The sequence below is a fragment of the Mustela putorius genome, unplaced genomic scaffold (genome assembly GCF_011764305.1).
Source record: "Mustela putorius furo isolate JIRA1106 unplaced genomic scaffold, ASM1176430v1.1 tig00000083_pilon_pilon_pilon, whole genome shotgun sequence".
In the NCBI taxonomy this organism is placed as follows: domain Eukaryota; kingdom Metazoa; phylum Chordata; class Mammalia; order Carnivora; family Mustelidae; genus Mustela; species Mustela putorius.
The window spans coordinates 32,109,524-32,129,920 of NW_025421273.1; the positions used below are offsets into that span (position 1 = coordinate 32,109,524).

Genomic DNA, 20,397 nt, shown 5'->3' on the forward strand with positions numbered 1-20,397 from the left:
GGTAACATTTGGAAATGGAAAAATTTTCTTAGAAAACTATCCCATCAATGCTCAGTATTTTTTATTAATGTACAAGGAGGTTTATAGCTTGCTTACATTTTTGTTTTCACTTTTTAAAGGAGGCATTTGTTAAAATACACTGAGAAGAAGAAAAAGAAGGAAAAAAATATCACTAACTTGATTGAAAAATACATACACTTAAAAATCTGTCTTTCCATTTCCCTGCCCCATACCATTTTTAAGTAATAGGAATTTGGGTAGTATTGCGAATGAAAGAATGTACATTTCATGGGGGAGAAAGTGCTAGAATGGTGGAAAACTCAGAAAAACTTACTCTGCTTACAGGTATGCCTTAGAGATACTGTACACACCACCATAATAAACCAAATATTGTAGTAAAGCCAGTCAAATGAGTTTTTTTGTTTTGTAGTGTGTTTAAAAGTTATGTTTATACTATACTGTATTCTGTGAAGTATGGGATAACATTATGTATAGAAAAATGTACATACCTTATTTGTAAAATACTTTATTGCTAAAAAGTGCTAATCATCCTCTGAGCTTTCAGCAAGTTTTAATTTTTCTGTTGGTGGAGGTCTTGCCTCAGTGTTGGTGGCTTCTGGCTGAACAGTATGCTGCTTGCTGAAGGGTGGTGTGGCTATGGCAAGTTCTTAACATAGGACAACAATGAGGTTTGCCACATTGATTGACTCTTCATTTCATGAACAGTTTCTCTGTAGCATACAGTACTGTTCGGTAGCATTTTACACAAAGGAGAACTTTTTTCATAATTGCAAAACCCTGCCCCTCTTTATTAAACAGGTTTATGTAATAGTCTAAATCCTTTGTTGTCATTTCAACAGTCTTTGCAGCATTTTTACCAGGAGTAGATTCCATCTCAGGAAACCTCTTTCATTTGGTCATCCACAAGAGGTGACTCCTCATCTGTTCAAATTTTATCATAAGATTGAAGCAATTCAGTCCCATCCTCATGCTCCTCATCTCATTCTAGTTCTCTTGCTGTTTCCACCCCATCTGCAGTCGCTTCCTCCACTGAAGCCTCAATGTCATCTATGAGGGTTGGAATCACCTTCTTCTACACTCCTGTTAATGTTGATATCTTGCCCTCTTCCCATGAATCATGAATTTTATTTTTTTTAAGATTTCATTTATTTATTTGACAGAGAGAGAGAGAGATCACAAGTAGGCAGAGAGGCAGGCAGAGAGAGACGGGGAAGTAGGCTCCCCGCTGAGCAGAAAGCCCGATGCGGGGCTCGATCCAAGGACCCTGAGATCATGACCTGAGCCGAAGGCAAAGGCTCAACCCACTGAGCCACCCAGGTGCCTGAATCATGAATATTCTTAATGGCATTTAGATTAGTGAATCGTTTCCATCCATCAGAGGAATCACTATCTATGGCAGCTATAGCTTTATAAAATATATTTCTTAAATAATAAAACTTGGAAGTAGAATTACTCTTGATTCATGGGCTGTTGAATGGATGTTGTGTTATCAGGCATGAAAACAGTTATCTCATTGTACATCTCCGTCAGAGCTCTTGGGTGACCAGGTACATTGCTAGTGAGCAGTAATATTTTGAAAGTCTTTCTTTTTTCTGAGCATCAGGCCTCAACAGTGGGCTTAAAATATTCAGTAAACTATGTTGTAAATAGACGTGTTGTCATCAAGGCTTTGTTTTTCCCTTTATAGAGCACATGCAGAGTAGATCTAGCATCATTCTTCAGGGCCCTAGGATTTTTCATAATGGTAAGTGAACTTTGCCTTCAACTTAAAGTCACAAGCGTCTTTAGCCCCTAACAAAAGAATCAGCCTGTTCTTTGGAGCTTTGAAGGTCACAGGCATTGATTTCTCTTTAACTGCGGAAGTCCCAGATGGCATCTTCCAATATAAGGCTGTTTCCTCTGCAGAGTATCTGTTGTTTAGTGTAGCTACCTTTGTTACTTATCTTTTGGAGAACAGCTTCTACATCAGCACTTGCTGCTTCCCCTTGCACCTTTCTTATGGAGATGGCTTCTTTTCTTAAACCTCATGAACCAACCTCTGGTTGCACTTCTGTTAGCTTCACCTTCCTTGGGCAACTTCCTCACCTCTCAGTCTTCACAGTATTGAAGAGAGTTAGGGTTTTAATTCTAGATAAGGCTTTGGCTTAAGGGGACATGGTCGCTGGTTTGTTTTTCTATCCAGACCACTAAAACTTTCTCTGTATCAATAGGAAGACTATTCACTTTCTTACTATTTGTGTGTTAACTGGAGTAGTACTTTTAATTTCTTTCAAGAACTTTCCTTTCCGTAGACAACTTGGCTAACTGGCACAAGAAACCTAGATTTCAGCCTGTTTTGGCTTTGACATGTCTTCCTCTCTAGGCTCAGTCATTTCCAGCTTTTGATTTAAAGTGAGAGACATGTGATTCTTCCTTTCACTTGAACACTTAGAGGCTATATTGTAGGTTTATTAATTGGCTTAATTTCAGTATTGTTGCATCTCAGGGAATCGGCCCCGGGGACGGGTGTGGGGGATAGCCAGTTGATGGAGCCATCAGAAAACACACAACAATTTATCAATTAAGTTTGCTGTCTTAAAAAAATTAGCAGTTTCCAGGGCCTAGGGTAGAGAGAAGGATGAATAGACAGAGCACAGAGGATTTTTAGGGCAATGAAACTATTCTGTCTGAAACTATTATGGTGGATCCATGTCATTATATATTTGTCCAAACCGTAAAATAGACAAGACCAAGTGAACCCTAATGTAAACTCTGGACTTTGGATGATAACAATGTGTCAACATGGGTCCATCACCTATAAATAATGTACCACTCTGGTGTGGGATGTTGATAATTAAGGAGGTCATATATGTGTGGGGTAAGGGGTGTGTGGGAAATCTCTGTACTTTCCATTCTGTTTTGCTGTGAACTTAAAACTGCTCTCAAAAACATAATCTAATAAAAAATATTTTAAAATCATAAATTAAAAGTAAAAAAATTAAATTTGCCATCTTATACGGGTGCTGTTTGTGGAACCCCAAAATAGTGACAATAATAACATAAAGATCAGTGATCACAGATCATCATAACAAATATAATAATCATGAAAAAGTTTGAAACATTGTGAGAAGTATGCAAATGTGACACAGAGACATGAAGTGAACAAATGCTATTGGAAAAATGGCGCTAATCGACTTACTTGATGCAGGGCTGCCACAAACCTTCAATTTTTGTGGGCAGTGTCTGTGCAGTATCTGTGAAGTGCAGTGAATAGAAGTGTGGTCAAACAAGGCATGCCTGTGTATGAAATCTCTCTGCAGTATGGAGGCAACATTCAATTCTAATAAAGAATTAGAGACCCATTATAACATCTGTTGCTATGAGTATAGTTTAGATTTTGGATATGCGATAGATAAGTTAAGTGGAGCTCACTTAAATGTGCTTGAATGAGGGAAAAAGGATTTGACCACTTGTTACCACCCACAGTGCTTCCCCCCTGGTTCAGCTCCCACCTCTTGCCTGGGTAACTGCAGCAGCTGCCACAGGGGTCTCCTATAGTGTCTTTGTGCTCTGCTGCATTCTGGACTTCACTTAGCAGAGTAATCTGTTTAAAACATAAATTAGATTTGCTCAGAGGAAAAGCTAAAGTCTTAACAAAGACCTGTATGCCTCTCCATGATCTGTTCTCCCCTCTTTCTTCTTCTCTTCCCTGTCGTGTGTAGCTGGCCTGCCTCACTCCTGGTGCTCTATCCCAGGACTGGAGATGTCCTCATGGACCCTCAGGGAGGCCCACCCTCACTATTTTAAGATCACAGATCACACTCCTCTCTCCCCACTTTTACTTTTTTTTTTTGCACTCCTCTCTCTTAGCTTCACATTTTCTTTTTCCCGTATCATGTGTCATTATCTAAGACTTCATGTAATTGACTTATACGTTATGTTGGTGTCCTTTCTTTCTCCTGCCTCTGAGAATGTCTGCCTCAGAGAACAGGGCTTCTTTGTTTATTTTGTTTATTAAATGTATCCCAAATGTATTGGGACTCTATCCTTAAACCTGGTTTTGGTTTCTGACCCTAGGGAGTTTGGTGAGATCTTTTGTGATCTGTGAGCTGTTTTGTTTTGGTTTTGTTTTGTTTTGGCTTAGGGCCTTTCCAAGTTGGGTTCTCTTTAATCTCTTTTTTTCCTTGGGTTTCACCTTAATTTCTACCCGCTAAGATTTTGCCATTATCATGGTAAGATTTCCCCGAGGCACCAAAGAGGTGGCCTAAATTATAAACCATATGGTTCTCACATCACCTTCTAGGGGAATATTATGTTTGAGGAGTAGTCTTAAGGCTCCTATTAACACAGCTGCATGGGAGGAGAGAGAATGAGCCTTGGGCCTTGAATTAAACCTCCCCTACATGCTTTAGAGTGACCTAATTGATTTTCTCAATACATATGAGACATTTATTAACGGTCATGTAAAGACAGGGTATTGTTGCTAGATGGTTTTTACATCATAGCTTGACAAACCCCAGGTATCCTGGAGATCGCTCAGGGACAGGGCATGTTGAATGTGCAGGATTCTGCTTTTATCTGGATGTCGTGTTTCTGATTAAGATTTTTCTTAGGAAACAAAAGGTGAGTCCTCTGAAAAGGTTTGGAAACTGCTGGTATAGACATGAGTATGTACTTCTAGGGATTACCTGTAAGTCATGGTTGTTAGGTGAATCTAATACACACAAGTACTGGCATCCATGCATGCCTGCTTACACGTACAAACGCTGTTGTACTGTGCCCGTTTTCATTGTGTCTCCAGTGCCTTATATACTTTGATACTCAATAAATATTTGTTGAATAAATGAATGTATCATCCCTGATGAGCACTGGCTACTCAATGACTCAGTTCATCCAATACTTTTGAGTATGGGCATTTCTGTTACAGTGAGATGTATGCATTCTTGAGAAGGTTATGTTTTGTAAACTTATGAACTGAAAAATTCCAGAGTTTATGAGAAAAATGGGTTAGAGCAGGCTACTCAAAACCTATGCAACTTTGTAACCAGTGCACTAATAGTGCTAGTAAAAATACTAGCACAAGTTTAAAAGATATGTTAAATTCCTAATCAGTTAATACAGTAGTGAGTATGGGCCTTTATCTTAAACAGATAGGTCAAGATAACTTCATGGAAGGAGGTGTTAGGATTGAGGTTGCTAAATTAGGCAGACAAAAGCAGAGCTCATGAATTTGAGAAGTGATCTACAAGCCTTGCTGAGACAGGCAGTGGCCAAATGGGACTGAGAGGAAGGAGTGTGAGCAGACGGTATGTGCACAGCCTGCTGTTTTGCCATTTTGGATACTTTGTATCCATTTGTTGTTACTTGGCAGTATAAAATGCTAACATGTGAGGAAAAGTCACTCTTGAAATGATAGACTTTTATATTTTATTGACATGATCCTTGTTTACCAGTTGCATGCAAGCTAACTCATGACGCAGAAGCACCTGGAGTAGAACAGGTTGTGTCTGTGATGTGCTCACTAGGCATTGGATGCCAGGTATTGATGATGAAGGAAATGTATCTCTGGGCTATGACGTATAAGTAGCTGAGTAGGAAAGACAAATAACTGCAATAAATGGGGATGTGTATCATAATAGGAGTAAGTGTAGGATATGGAGGCAGCTCACTGGAAGGAGTAATTCACTCGTAGTATTAGACATGGAAGATGGTGTTTGCGATAAGCTGTGAGGGTTGACCAAGAGTTCTGGGAAGGGATGAGGAGGCGGACCATAAATGGTGGCCCCCCACCATGGGTCTTGCAGGTACCTGAAATTTGCTAGAAGTGGAAGTGGCATGGTCTAGGAAGTATGCGGGCTTTTGAACTATACAAATTTAAATCCTAGTCCTTTTACTTAATGAGCATTAAGGCATAGGATACATTTTAAACTTCTCTTATAAAATAGAGTTTTTATGTGATTTAAATGAGTACTGTAACAAAAGTGCTTGGCATAATTTCCAGCATCATCTGGTAGGTACTTAGAAAATGTTGACTTGTCCTTGTAATGCTGAGTAAACTAAAATGTTACACTGTACTGAAAGTTTTCTCAGGTTTTTGATTCACTCTCATAATATTCATAAATAAAATAAAAAGATATACTAGGCTAAATACTTACCATTGTAGTATACAGTTTTCTGAAGGGTGAAACAGATCTAAGGTCTTTATGGAGATGTCAACTAGGGAAAAGTAAAATTGTGTTATGCAGAAATTGATCCTGATCTTACATAGAAAAATTTCAGGTCATGTGACTATACTTTTTTTGCTTGTGTGGTGAATGCTTGGTCAGTTTGCACATGCCAGCAGTGCAGTGCAAATGAAAGCCATTTTAAAAACTAGTGTTGGATTTCAGATAGATTTTGATAAATTGGATAAGTTGTTAGAATTACTAAATGCGGTTAAAAAGTAGTCAGATACCTGATGAAGGGAAATGTATGTAGAAAATTATTAGTTGTATATAAGTTTTAAGCACCATAATAGATACAAACTGATTAAGTAATGTACTGTTTTTAAAAATGGTAGTTCATTGGATTAAATAGTTATTATAACATGTGACAACCATGACGTAATCTTTCTATCCTGTTTGTTTAGCATGGGTCTTATCTTACCTAAGGTCACTGTGTAATTTTGGGCTTTACAAATTGAATAGACATTTGGAAATTTAATTTTTTTATTAGAAATTTAAAGGAACTGAAATTGAGAGAAGAGAGATGTAGGCATTTAAATAATGGTTGTTTTCAAGTGTATTTAAATCCTAGCTAGAGAGAGATGATCAAGAGTATTTTCTTTCTGTTTAGGAAAGCAGAAATGTAAATAGAACATAAAAGGTTTTATTTATTTATTAAAAATATTTTATTTATTTATGGCAGAGAGAGAGAGAGAGATAGTGAGAGAGGGAATACAAGCAGGGGAAGTGGGAGAGAAGCAGGCTTCCCGGTAAGCAGAGAGCCCAGTGCCCATGCCAGGCCTGGCATCATGACCTGAGCCAAAGGCAGATGCTTAACAACTGAGCCACCCAGGCGCCCCCCTAAAAAGATTTATAAAGGAAAAAATTCCTTATCATGGATGTTAAAGTTCTAAAAGTAAAGAGGACTATAAATATTTCCTTTATATGGAAACTTGACATTTATAAGGGTATTCTTCTGCGTATGGAAGTATGAGTGGATTTCTACATGCTGATAAAAATCAACCAGTTTTTTAGGTGTATGCTGTTGGTTACAGTGAGATTGGAATGAAAAACAAAACAAAACAAAACAAAACACAAAGGTAACTGTGCATAATTGTTAAACATTACCAGAAGAGTAACTAAAGATGTAGACCTTGCACATAAAGTGTCATTATCTTTGTGGCATCCATTTACACAGTATTTATTTGTATATTTACAGTATGCATAGGAGTCACTATGGTAGAGCACCAAGTGTAAGAGAAGGCCTTTCTCCTCAAGGGGCTTTTGGTATTGTTACATGTGCACACATGAAATATTAAATAACAATTTAAGAAGTTGTGATTAAATACTAGGTAAGTCGTACTATTTTAAGAGTTTAAGGAAATGGACAGATTTGTTATGAGTAAGTCTTCATTAGGGAGATGACTCTAAAGCAGGATTTCAAAAGACAAAAATGTTCTTAGAAATGGTAAAGAAGGGGTGCCTGAGTGGCGCAATGGGTTAAGCCTCTGCCTTCAACTCAGGTCATGATCCCAGGGTCCTGGGATCGAGTCCCATATCGGGCTCTCTGATCAGCAGGGAGCCTGCTTTCCCGCCGCCCCCACCCCAACTCTGCCTGCTTCTCAGCCTACTTGTGATCTCTCTCTCTCTCTCTGTCAAATAAATAAATAAATAAATAAATAAATAAATCTTTAAAAAAAAAAAAAAAGAGAAATGGTAAAGATAGCAGTATACAAGTTAGCACATTAAAATGAGTAAATGAATATGTATAATTCCAGACTGAAATTCTAAATCCTTCAAATAAGCACAATTTATAAATTAGAACTACAGTAATTTTTTAGTCTGTGAGAGATAAGAATAATCACTGTTTTAATATTTGTCTTTTGCTCTTAAATGTAATACTTAACTTTTTGTTTCTTCGTTTTGTCATCTGCTAAATGGTGATAAAAATTGTGTATTGCATCAGATTGTTGAGGATGAAATGAATTTGTACATCGAAAGTGCTTAGAACAGTGCCTAGCACATAGCAAGTGCTTAATGACCATCCCTTGTTACCACTAATTTTATAAGATGGATGTGAACATGATGGATGTGAACATGGTGCATGTGGGGATTTGGAGCCTGATGCAGTTGAACAGGCATCTGAGTTGGGAATAGTAGAAAATAGGTCAGTTAGAGGGAGACCAGACTGGTGAGTCTTGATGTTTAAGCCTGATGAACTGCTCCAGGGGTGGTAAGTAAGATTCCACTCATAAATCAGTGCTTACCAGTTGGTGGTGGTGCCTTTAGCAGTGTATTAAGGAAGCTTGATTTGTGTTTGGTCTCAGTAGCAAAGAAGGATGTTATTGTAGAAATTAGTGGTTAGTAACATTAACTGCGTCTGTGGGAGGTGGTAGTGTATTTTAGTGTTTTTTATCATTTACCATTTATCACACTAAATATTAGGAGCTGTTACAGTGTCTTGTTTTGGAAAGCTTTAGAATATAGAGCAGTTAAGGAAGATAAATTCACTTAGGAAGACTAGCTTTGATTTTAATATAATGTGTAATTCTGAGATGTTTTAAAGGAACACTTGAATCAACTTTTTCCTTTTGTTCAGAATGAATTCCATTTTCTTTTTCTTCCATGTCATTTTAGAACCCATTGGGTTTGAGCAGAATCATTTAATGGGTTCGTACAGTGCACATATTTTAGTAAATGTATTTATTATGAGCAAGGCATTGTCCTAGTTATGGAAGATACAGAGATAAAGCATATGTTTTCTCTCCTCCGCCTGTCTATAGTGTGTTATTGGAGAAAGGTCTGTTAACACATGATTAAAGCATGTGATATGATCTAGCATCAAGGTATGTAGTAGGCAATGTGGGATAAGAGAATAAGAAGTATGTTCTACCAGAGAGTTGGTGAGGCCAGAGGAGTTACTTGCATGAAGGGACATTTATTTACCTTTCATCTCTTGCCACCCCTTCACTGGGAGGCACTCTGCTGGAGTAATTGCTTTCAAGATATTTGTGGTTAATACAGCACATTTTAAAAACACAGGGCTCTTAATATGCCTCAAATGCTTGTGATATTTTATTAATTCAGGTTTTTAACACTATATAACCTTCATAATGATATTTTTGGTTTCAGAAGCTGTTGTTAGCCGTCTATAGAGGTACTTAGGGTTTTCCTTGTCTATAGAAAGCAGTTTATACAAGGGAAGGCCTGTTCTTGAGGTAGAGTCTAGTTTCAAAATGACAAATGTCATTATTTGTACTACTAACAAAGACCTTTTGTAGTCATAGTTTCTTGTATGTGGAGAATAGGCAACACGAACATATTGTTCATTTACTCTGTCAGCCAAATTTTAAGTGTGCTTAACATGAATTTTTGTTAGAGGAGTAACGTGAATATTATTTGATCAGTTTGCAAAACACTGTTCTGTGTTAGTCAGAATTGATTTTTGTACTTTGCATAAATTGTATTCTTTTAAAAATAATCAAAAAGTTTTCTTTTTTGATAAAATTATCTGTGAATTCAGAGCACTCACAATAAGTTTCTGATCTTATTTAATCATTATTTTATGTCAGCATTTCAGTTTCCCTCTTTCCTTCATTTCATATCTATTTATTGGGGCTGCTTTGGTTTTTATTATTTTCATTTTCTTCTTTCCTGTTTCTCTTTCTCTTTTACTCTTGGCCCTTTTCCTCTTTTACTTCAGAATATTTGACTTTTAGAGATTTAGAATCCTTGTGTATACTAAGTTGCTAGGATTAGTTATGCCTTTTAATCTGTGGAAGATTGTTCACTTTGAGACAGCTGTGTCTTTTATACTTTTTAAAAATTTTATTCTGAAATAGAGACCGCTTTTCAGAACAGGATGCAGAGACCAATCGCCTATCACATCTTTCTGTACTTTGGGTTCTAGAAATTTGACATTTTCTATTTTCGGGAACTCATGAAATAGATAGGTTGCAAGCCTCATTTTTTTCCTCGAATAACAAATTTTCCAGTAGGTAATTCATCATATGATGAAAGTTTTCTTACAATTTAAGGAAGTACAATTCTAAAATTGATTGTAAATTTGCCTTATTATGGTTTTCTGTGTACCTGAATTATTCTACATTTCTCCTCTGCTATGTTCACAGACTCAAGGGATACCTCAAGTTTGGAGTACAGTAACAGAACCTTCTGCAGAAGGTAAAAATGAGGGCTGTCCACTTTTCACCATGATGGACTATTTAGAAAACAGTAGCTTTTCTGAAACATCTTACTGTTCTTTTCTTCCTTTCCCCAACAGTTGGGAATCGATTTTATATAGAATTTGTGTTAAGTTTTGCTTTACCATTCATTGTTTAGGGAAGTTGGGGGTTAGGATGGACTCTGGTTAGAGTTTTGTGTATTAAAATATATATTATTATAGGAGATTCATTGTATTAAATTCTACTTTAGGCGGAGCACAATTTTATTCTCATCCCTTTGGATAAGGGGTTTGTTTGTTGATGGTAGTATTCTCTTCAAAGATGGTCAGTTGTGCAAACAAACATCTTTTTTCTTTTCGAACAAGTCTTTGTTTACTTGGTTTTTTTTTTTTTTTTTTTTTTTTTTTTTTTTTTTTTTTTTGCTATTCCACTGAATGTTACTTAGCAGGTTAGAAGTAATTATAATAGAAATAATGCAAATTACAAATACAATGAAAATAAAATTTTCAGAGATATTAAAGAACTGTTTCAGTAGCATGGCTTGTTTCTGAAAACTAAACATCTTTGCAATCCTGAATCACATATGTATAATATATGTTATATTACATATATAAATATATGGCTTAAAATGAATGGTAAAAAAATAGGGTAAATCACATAGTATGTGTGTCATACTTAAATACTTTTCACTCTGGATGGTTATTTTATCTAAATTGAGTGCTGAGTACAAATAAAGCTTACTTTCTAACTTTTTCTCATCTGGTTAAGGTGTTCTTCAATATGAGATCCATAATAAGCATTCTTCTAACATTTGGCCAGTCTTCTGTTTCTCTTTGTGTCAGTGTGAATTCTTCCATATGTTGAAAATGGTGGGCCATTTAGATACTTTTGATTTAGAGGATTTAAAGTTAACTGGTTATGTAAGTTATTAGTTTAAAAGTAAGAGTCTAAATCACTATGACAAAATGAAATAGCAAATGTCAGTTCCAATGAAGTAAATTAAGTTTTTACTTCCATTATCAATCTTTTTCTTAGCATGTAATCGGGTAAAAAGAAAGTATTAAACAAGTGTTTATCACTAGGAGCTTCTGGTTGCTCAAGGGCTGTGTTCTTGAACAAAATTAACAACAGAGAGTTGTTACTCACTGATCAAAGGAAGGGTTTTCTTTTCTTTCTTTTTTTAAAGATTTTATTTATTTATTTGACAAAGAGAGATCACAAGTAGGCAGAGAGGCAGAGAGAGAGAAGGGGAAGCAGGCTCCCTGCTGAGCAGAGAGCTGGATGCAGGGCTCTGTCCCAGGATCCTGAGATCATGACCTGAGCTGAAGGCAGAGGCTTAACCCACTGATCACCCAGACGCCCCAAAAGAAGGGTTTTCTTAAGAACTGGTAGGTGTCACTGTGCTTAAAGAAACAGGGAAGCACCCAATTGACATTTTTAAAAGTTAAACATTTAAAAGAAGTTTCAATTCAGGAAGTACTTTGTTCAAAAAGTACTATATATACGGTTTGGCAATTGGGATTATACCTTATTACATCATTTAATGTCAGGTGAATTTGAGATAAGACAGTCTTGTTGACAGAATTACTAGCTGGCACTCAATCACAGACATGTCACTAAATGTTTTCAAATCCATCATAGAATTTATTTCCTATGAAGAATTTGAATGACATTTTAAAAACAATGTCTTGAACTTTTGGGAGGGGGTTAGGGTGGGCTGGGAAAAGGGGAATTGGGAAGGTGAGTACTTAGAGAGGAGAGGCTCCAAGAAAGACCTTACCTTTTAAATTTGCTTATGCTTGTATTTGGTTTCTGAATTATATGTTGTAAGAATATAGAATTCTAATGTTATTTTCCATGTTTTGACCAGTACCAGATATTTTCTGGCAGAATTTTAATGATAGTGCTACAGCTCTACTACTACAGTGAATAATAATAGGTTTCTGTGTACTAGCTGCATACCCACTGATCCAGAGCCTGTGACCTTAGCAAAGGTAAGCATGTCCCAGGTTGCAGTGTGAGATAGTTGAAGATTGATCTGCTTTGGTAGTTGTCTAAATTTTTCTCATCTCTTTTTTTATAAGCATGCTTAGTTGCATGAATCTGACCTTGACATTAGACTGCATTCTCTTTTAGAGCTGTAATTGGAAGCTTTTGGATGTGTAATTGAAAAAAGGGGAGACTGAGTTTTAAGTTAGTGGATAGATGTTTTAGGGCTGTGTCCAGATTCTTTGAATGGTTTTCAGGAATGCCCAAAAAAGTAATCTTTCTAGTTTCCAATGGAACCTGCACTATATTAAGTAATGGAGGCTGAATTTATCATAAAACTAAATGCTTAATAAATTCCTGTGCATAACTGATTGTTCAAAATGCTTTGTTGAGTGGCTTGAAATTATAGTATATTATGTCTTTTTTTACTATAGAGCTTTATTTTGAAGTTTGATCAGTCATGTGTGTTTTAGTAAGTCTTACTTTAGTGGCAGGAGATAATTGGGAAATTTGTTGTAAGGATACTTTATCATCAATGATTTTATTAATCACAAGTGATAAAAATCACCTACATCTCCATGCATTCATTAAGTCATCAAACATATATTTAGTGCTTCCTGTGAGATGGCATTATTCCAGGTTTTGGGGATGGAGCATTGAGCAAGTTAAATATCCTACCCTCAGGAAGTTAATACTCTTTTAGGGAGAAAGATAGTAAATAAGTTTGCATGTGTGCATGTAGGTACATGCACTCATAAAAGTGCTGGAACAGATAAGTGATAGGATAAAAGTAAAGCAGGATAACACATAGTCAGTGTCCAGGTAGAGTGAGGGCTTTTAAAGTGCTGTCATTTAGGAAGAACTCTCCAGAGAAGTGATATTTGGTTATAGATGGGAGTGTTGAGAGTGAGCCAAAAGTGGGGGGGGGTGGTGGGGTGCGTCTAGGTGAAGTAGATTTCAGATTTAAGGATCAGCCAGGCTAAGACCTTGAGGCTGGTGTGACCTCAAAGTATTGAAAGGATTACAAGGTAGTATAGCCAGACGGTCCTGAAGGGATGGGAGAGTAGTAGGAGACATAAGATCTGTGAGATGATAAGGGCCAGATCTCATAGGACCTTTAGGGCCTAATGAAGAATTCGGGATTGGTTTTAAATATAATGTAGTCTTTGTGCATCTAGCTTCATTTTGGAGTTTTGAGCAAAGAAGGGACGTGATTTCCTTTTGAAAAGTTTACCATAGTAACTGTGTGGGTCTTAGACTCTTGAAGAAAAGGGGCAGGAGTAGAAGTGGAAGGCTGTGAGGCCTTGCTCTTGAAGTGACCTGGTAAGAGGGAGGTACCAGAGAGGTCTGACTGATAATGTAGTTTGAAGGAATAGCTGACAGGATTTGCCATTAGATTGGATTCAGGAAGTTGATGGGGGGGTGATGACAGGGATTAAGTTTGGCTCCTAGGTGTTATGTACCTGTGGTATTAAAATTTCTTTGAGATGGAGGCAATTAGGAGAAAAAAGTTTGAAGAGGTCCAATTAGGGGACCAATAATGGAAAAAGAAAGTTGATACAACACTGAGGTCAAGATGCAGGGAGGTGAAGGACTGAGTGCCAGGAGGCCAAGAAGCAGAAGGAGGAGCCTGGAAGAGCAGTAAGATGCGACATGAGGGGAGCCAGGAGAACTTAGGGTCTTGGAAGCCTAGGGAGGAAATGTTTTAAAAAAGTGGGGCACAGTCCATGTCAGATGCTCCAGAAGTTCAAATGAGAAGGTGACAGAACTTGGATTGGCAAAGTAGTAGTTGGTAATCTTGACAAAAGCAGTTGCCTGTAGTGGTGGAAGCGAAAGTCTGATTGGAGTGGGCAAAGGAGGAAGTGAAGAAGGTAAATACTGTTGACTTTCAAACTAGACTTTGAGAAGAGAAGGTAACAGAAAAGCTTAACAGGGGTGGGTGGGTGGGGTGTGGGAGCATGTGTCCCATGATAAAAAATATAGCTACCCCTTTCAGAAATAATCTGGTATGTTCTTGATATTTGCAGTCTAAAACTTGGACTATAAATGGATTTTCTTATGAGCCTTCTTTGGTCTTACTCTGAATCTTAAGATAATTAAGTGTATCATTTCCCAAATACAGATGCTTTATTAAATTCCATTTTGGTGTTTTAATGAAATGAACCAGTGTAACTCTTAACACTGAAGTTACATAGTAAATTTTACTCCACCTCTTCCCTTTCTAGACTCTTACCAGCTATTTCAGATTTTCTGTACTTCACAGCACTTTGACAAGGTGAAATCCTTGTCACTTAGTTTACTTAGGATCACTTAGATGCTTCTGTACCTTGTAAGAGGAAATACAGGTGTTTTTTTTTTAAGATTTTATTTATTTATTTATTTGACAGACAGATCACAAGTAGGCAGAGAGGCAGGCAGAGAGAGAGAGAGAGAGAGGAGGAAGCAGGCTCCCTGCTGAGCAGAGTACCCGAGGGACTCAATCCCAGGACCCTGAGATCATGACCTGAGCCGGAAGGCAGAGGCTTTGACTCACTGATCCACCCAGGTGCCCCACTACAGGTATTTTTAAAAGCATCATTGGTGGAGCAAAAAAGTGAACTTTAGGTGGCAGAAACTAGGTCCTGTCCATTCTGAGTTACAGTGGAAATCTTGAGAAAGGGATGCTCTCCAAATACATGTAAATTCAGGAAATAGATGATTCTTGGTACATGACCTGAACACCCCCAAAAGGCAAATAGTATTCATCAACTTAAGAAATATATGAGCATATCAACTACTATTCACAACTACTATTATAAAATATACAGAGTAAGAATGCGGAAGGTTTTTGCAGTGTTGTATCTTCATGATGTCCTGGAGTTCTTATTTGAGTTACTCATTAATTTTTGCCAAATGAGGCCTTCTCAATAGGTAAAAAGAATGTAACATCAGACAGCCACTGAGTGTAAAGTTTATTAAAGTAACCAGAGAATTGATTGTCTTGTAGGATATGCTTTTATGAAATTATAAAGAGAGCTTTTTTACATTATAAGTAGTTATAGGTAATATTTTATTATCAATTCTAGGAAAAGCAATACTTCTTTGTGACTTAGGCTACTATAAGAAATGGTAGTTTTGTAGCTTACAATGCTGTCTTCATTTTCCATATTTTTAAAAATTTAATTTTTTAAAAATTCAGTTAATTAACCTATAGTGTATTATTAGTTTGAGAGGTAGAGTTCGGTGATGATTCATCAGTGGCATATCATTGCTCATCACAATGTTTTTTTTTTTTTTAAAGTTTTTTTTTTTTTTTTTTTAAAGATTTTAGTTACTTGCTTATTTGAGATAGAGTGGGGGGAAAAAAAAAGCACAAACAGGGCAGAGGAGCAGAGGGAAAGGGAGAAGCAGCCTCCTGCTGAGCAGGGAGTCTGATGTGGGGCTCTATCCTGGGACCCTGAGATCATGACCTAAGCTGAAGGCAGATGTTTAACTGACTGAGCCACCTAAGTGTCCCAACAAGTGCCCTTCTTAATGCCCACCCCCCTACCCCCCACCTCAGCAGCCCTCAGTGTTTCCTATAGTTAAGAGTCTCTTACAGCTTTCCTCCCTCTCTGATTTCATCTGACTTTATTTTTCCCTTCCTCCCCTTATGATCCAGATTTTTAATGAAAAACTGGTGATATTTTTTCAAAAATGAATTTTGTATCATTGTGAGTGTCTTTGCTTTTTTGTGTATTAATAGGAAACAAGGAGCAGAGTTCTCTGAAATATCAAATGTATAAAATATTTTCATTAGTATTTGTAGATCGATAGCATGTGGAAACCTACAAATAATTATGGAGTTCGTCTTCTGGAATATAAGGATTTGTTTATTTTGCAAGTAAATTGGTTAGGTGGGGAGCTAGAGGTGATCATTTATGGTTTGTCAACATTTTCATTTAAATAAAAATTATTACTCAATAGAATAAAGTATATTGTTTTCATGGAATAACAAGTATAAGAAAAGACAATTTATAATTTAAGAACTTTGAAGTTAATTATTTGGTAATAGCTTGTTGGTTTGTCACCTAACGGTTTCACTAAAATAAGCAGAATTACTTTTCTTCCCTTTTGGCACAGCTGGGGCCCAGGCGGAAAAAAAAAAGTTAAAATAGGAATGTACTTTGGGATCTGAGAAATAAGTCGATTACAAGAGAACAAGGAAATACAACTGGGAATTATTGAATAGACGATAGAAAAGGCAAAAAATTCTGAAACAGATTATTTCAATTCCAGCCCATAAAAGTGGAGAAATAGTAAAGTTTACATGTATTAGTAATTTAAACAATGTAATTATTCCTTACAAAAAAAAAACTACTAAAATTTCAGATAATTCCTGAATGTAACGTAAGTCAAGGGAATTGGTTTTCCTTTAAAGTCTTCGTTTTCAAAAAGTATCATAAATATTTTTATAGTAGTTTATTAGTTTTTTGCAGGATAAACATCCTAAATCTGTATTAGGAGCTTTCTAATAGTGTGAATTTAGTATCTTATATCTTTTCAATCTGGTACTAAGTGAACAATGAACAACAAATAAACTTTATGGGTTCTGAGGCTACATAATTCCTGGGGCCTCTTATCTTTTAGACACTAATTTCTTGAGAAACCTTGAAGTATACCTATTCTTTTCCCGGAGAGACAGTATCCCAAAGGAGCTTGACTGCCTGTATTCAGTTCTTTATATAACACTTAGCTAGATTCGTGACCTTGGGCAAGTACCTTAATCTCCATTTTCCTAACTTTCCCCATTTCTAAATGTAGTTTATTATAGTACTACTACCTTAGAGGATTGTATTGAGGATTAAATGAGTTATTGAATATATAGAGTTTAGGATAATACTTGATAGTTAATAAGGGCCTGGTGTTTACAGTTATCATTGTTAGGGTTTAAAGATTACTGTACTTTATTGAAGAAAAACAGAAGCTACAAAATACTAGAGAAATCAGCAATTATTAGAACTCTACCTACATAACTAAGAAAGAGTTAGAAATACTTCTTTTTAAAATTGTAATGTCTTAACTGAAACCAGTTTTAAATTTCATGAAATTTGCTGTACCAGAACAAAGAGCTCTCACATATACTTTGTCCAGAGACCCTCATTCCAGTTTTGCCATTTGTCCTGATAATGATCTTTATAGCCAAAGGATCCAAGAGTATGCATTATACCCAGTTGTCCTGTCTTCTTCAATTTGAAACAATTCCAGAGTATTTCCTGGACTTTCCTGTCTTTGGCTTGAAACTTAACATGAGTGACCTTTCATAGATTGCATCTAAATTAGAATTTGTTTTGAGGGTTTCATATGGTTAGATCTAGGTAATGCATTGTGGATTGGACTGTTACAGAAATGATCCTTCTCATTACATCTTTTTAAGTGGCATATGGAATCAATTTATTTGGTTACTGATGGTATTATCTTTGATCACTTCATTAAGATAATGTCTTTGTTTTTAACTGTAAAGTTACTTTCTTTTCTTTTGTAATTAATAAATTTTTTTGTGGAGAGAAACTTGGAGACTTTGTAAAAGCATATTCCTCATATCCCTTGCACCCACTAGTTATAGCGTCTGTTGGCAGTTCTTGCCTCAGTTGATTAACTCTCATTGTAATTTTTTTGGTTTACATAATTCCTTCTATTTATTAGTTGCATTCTACTGTAAGGAAGAGATTTAAACAGTTTATTATCAAAATCTTTTCCTGTGGAGATGGTAGGGAGGAAGACAGATATATCTTGAGAGTAGAAATTGGAGAAATAGTGCATCTCAGAATCTCATGGTCTGAAGATTGATCTTCTGCACTTACTGATTTATATCCTTGTGGACTCTTGGATTTCTGCTTTATTCAGTGGGTCATAGTTTGTTGCTGTTATTATTTTGATGCTCAAATTGTATCATATTTGGCTAGTGGAAAGCCTTTCAAGCTGGCTGACTTCTACATTATTTTGTGTATGTCTCCATCATTTTTTGAGCTCCTCTTTACTTTCTGGCACAAAAAAGATGTTCCAAACTCATGTTATTTCTCAGCCCTAGCCCTGGAAACAGCTATTTCCTCAAGGACTCCTGGTTATATAGAGTTGAAATTGTATTTCGAAACTGTGATTTGTGCACTAGGTATGTTTATTGGTACTGAGGTGTTGTTGCCAGGCCTTCTCAGTGAACAGGTTAGAAATACATACCTTTGTATTTATTTCTGTCTATATATTAAAAAGCCTTGAGTATCATTGATATCTGGTACCAGTTCATACTGCTACCAGTATAACATTACTGGGTCAATTCTAGCTTAATCCCTTTCCCTACTTGTACCTGCTTTTACTCATCATGAAAAGCCTAGCTGTTATGTTCAATATATTTCCTTATTTGCCAGAGCGCCCCCCCCGCCTCCCTACTTAGCCACTTTCTTGACTCTGTTGGGCTGCTACCTTATTCAGGAGTCTGCCATGTATAGACTTCCACCCTCACAGAGCTACCACCCCATCCCGTGTCCCAGTTATGTATATCCTGATCACCATTTGCCTGTCTTCTCATCCTCTTAACGGAATCTAGCCACTGCTGGGTAATTGAAAGATTTTGAAATAAGCTTGAGAATTTGAAAAAACTTTGGAGAGGAGTGCTCTCCAGTGACACTCTGTCAGTGAGTCTGCCTTTATTTTTATTACTGAAGTACATTATTCACATTTTTCCTTTTTCCTAGAACTCTAGCTATTGACAAGGGTCCCTTTGAATGGGGAAGTTATTTAGTATTTTTTTAATTTTTTTTTTTAAATTTTATTTGACAGACCGAGATCACAAGTAGGCAGAGAGTCAGGCTGAGAGAGAGAGGGAAGCAGGCTCCCTGCTGAGCAGAGAGCCCGATGCCAGGCTTGATTCCAGGACCCTGGGATCATGACCTGAGCTGAAGGCAGAGTCTTTAACCCACTGAGCCACCCAGGCGCCCTGTTATTTAGTATTTTAATGTTTTAACCATTGTGTCAGTACTCTGAAAATGAGAACTTTTCTTAAAAGTTATTTTGTCAGTAATAACTAGTTAAACCACTACTCTTGGTTGGGAAATGTTATCTGCCAAGTAAATGAAACTAATAATATTTGGGATCTGTTAAATTACTAAACACTAAATGTACTAGAAAAATGCATATGCAGTTGCATACTAAAATGGAAACTGCCCGAGTCTTGAAAATACTTCTGTCATTGAAATTGGTGAATTTTTTTATCTAGAAGAAATTAGGATTAAAAAGTTTTGAATGTAGTGCCTTTTCCTACCTGGAGATTGTGTGACAAGCTGTGAAAACTCAATTTCTAATCCCCTTTAGAAAAAAAGTATTTATTAACTGGACTTTTCTGTTCATTTTTTGTTGAGAACTCCCTCTTAAAGTCAGTATATATATATATATTTTGAGCTTTCTAATAGTGTTAGTGATAATATCTTGACTCTGATGTTTTATATTTATTTTATCCAGTGCCCAGTAGTAATTACTGTGAACTCAGTAAATATGTGCTGAATAATGGGGCGCCTGGGTGGCTCAGTGGGTTAAAGCCTCTGCCTTCTGCTCAGGTCATGATCTCAGGGTCCTGGGATCGAGCCCCACATTGGGCTCTCTGTTCTGCAGGGGGTCTGCTTCTCTCTTTCTCTGCCTGCCTCTCTGCCTACTTGTGATCTGTCAAATAAATAAATAAAATCTTAAAAAAATATTTGCTGAATAAAAGAATCCCAAGTTGCATGTAGAGAAAATTCTTTTGAAGAAACTTTCAAATTCCAATAGAAAAAAATTGATCTTTTTAAATAATTTTAATAAAAGAAAATTAAAGCAAGCATTTGTAAAGCTGTCATTTAAAAGTAGAATTTCTGTTAACATATTTCTTGAAAAGCAGCATCTGCTCCATTTTATGAAACTTAGTAATACTTCTGAAAATGTTTGCTGCTTTATCTAGAAGCGCCACTAAAAGGAGTAAACAAAGGTGACATTTTCCTGGCAGCCTTGGTTGATAGAATCACTTTGTCATCTAT

At 36.5% G+C, this 20,397-nt stretch overlaps 1 protein-coding gene across 2 annotated transcripts in view; it reads left to right on the plus strand.

The window, feature by feature from the left end:
* Positions 1 to 20,397, plus strand: part of STIM2 (stromal interaction molecule 2) — a 141,579-nt gene that overhangs the window by 85,604 nt on the left and 35,578 nt on the right. The gene's annotated exons all lie outside the window — the stretch shown is intronic.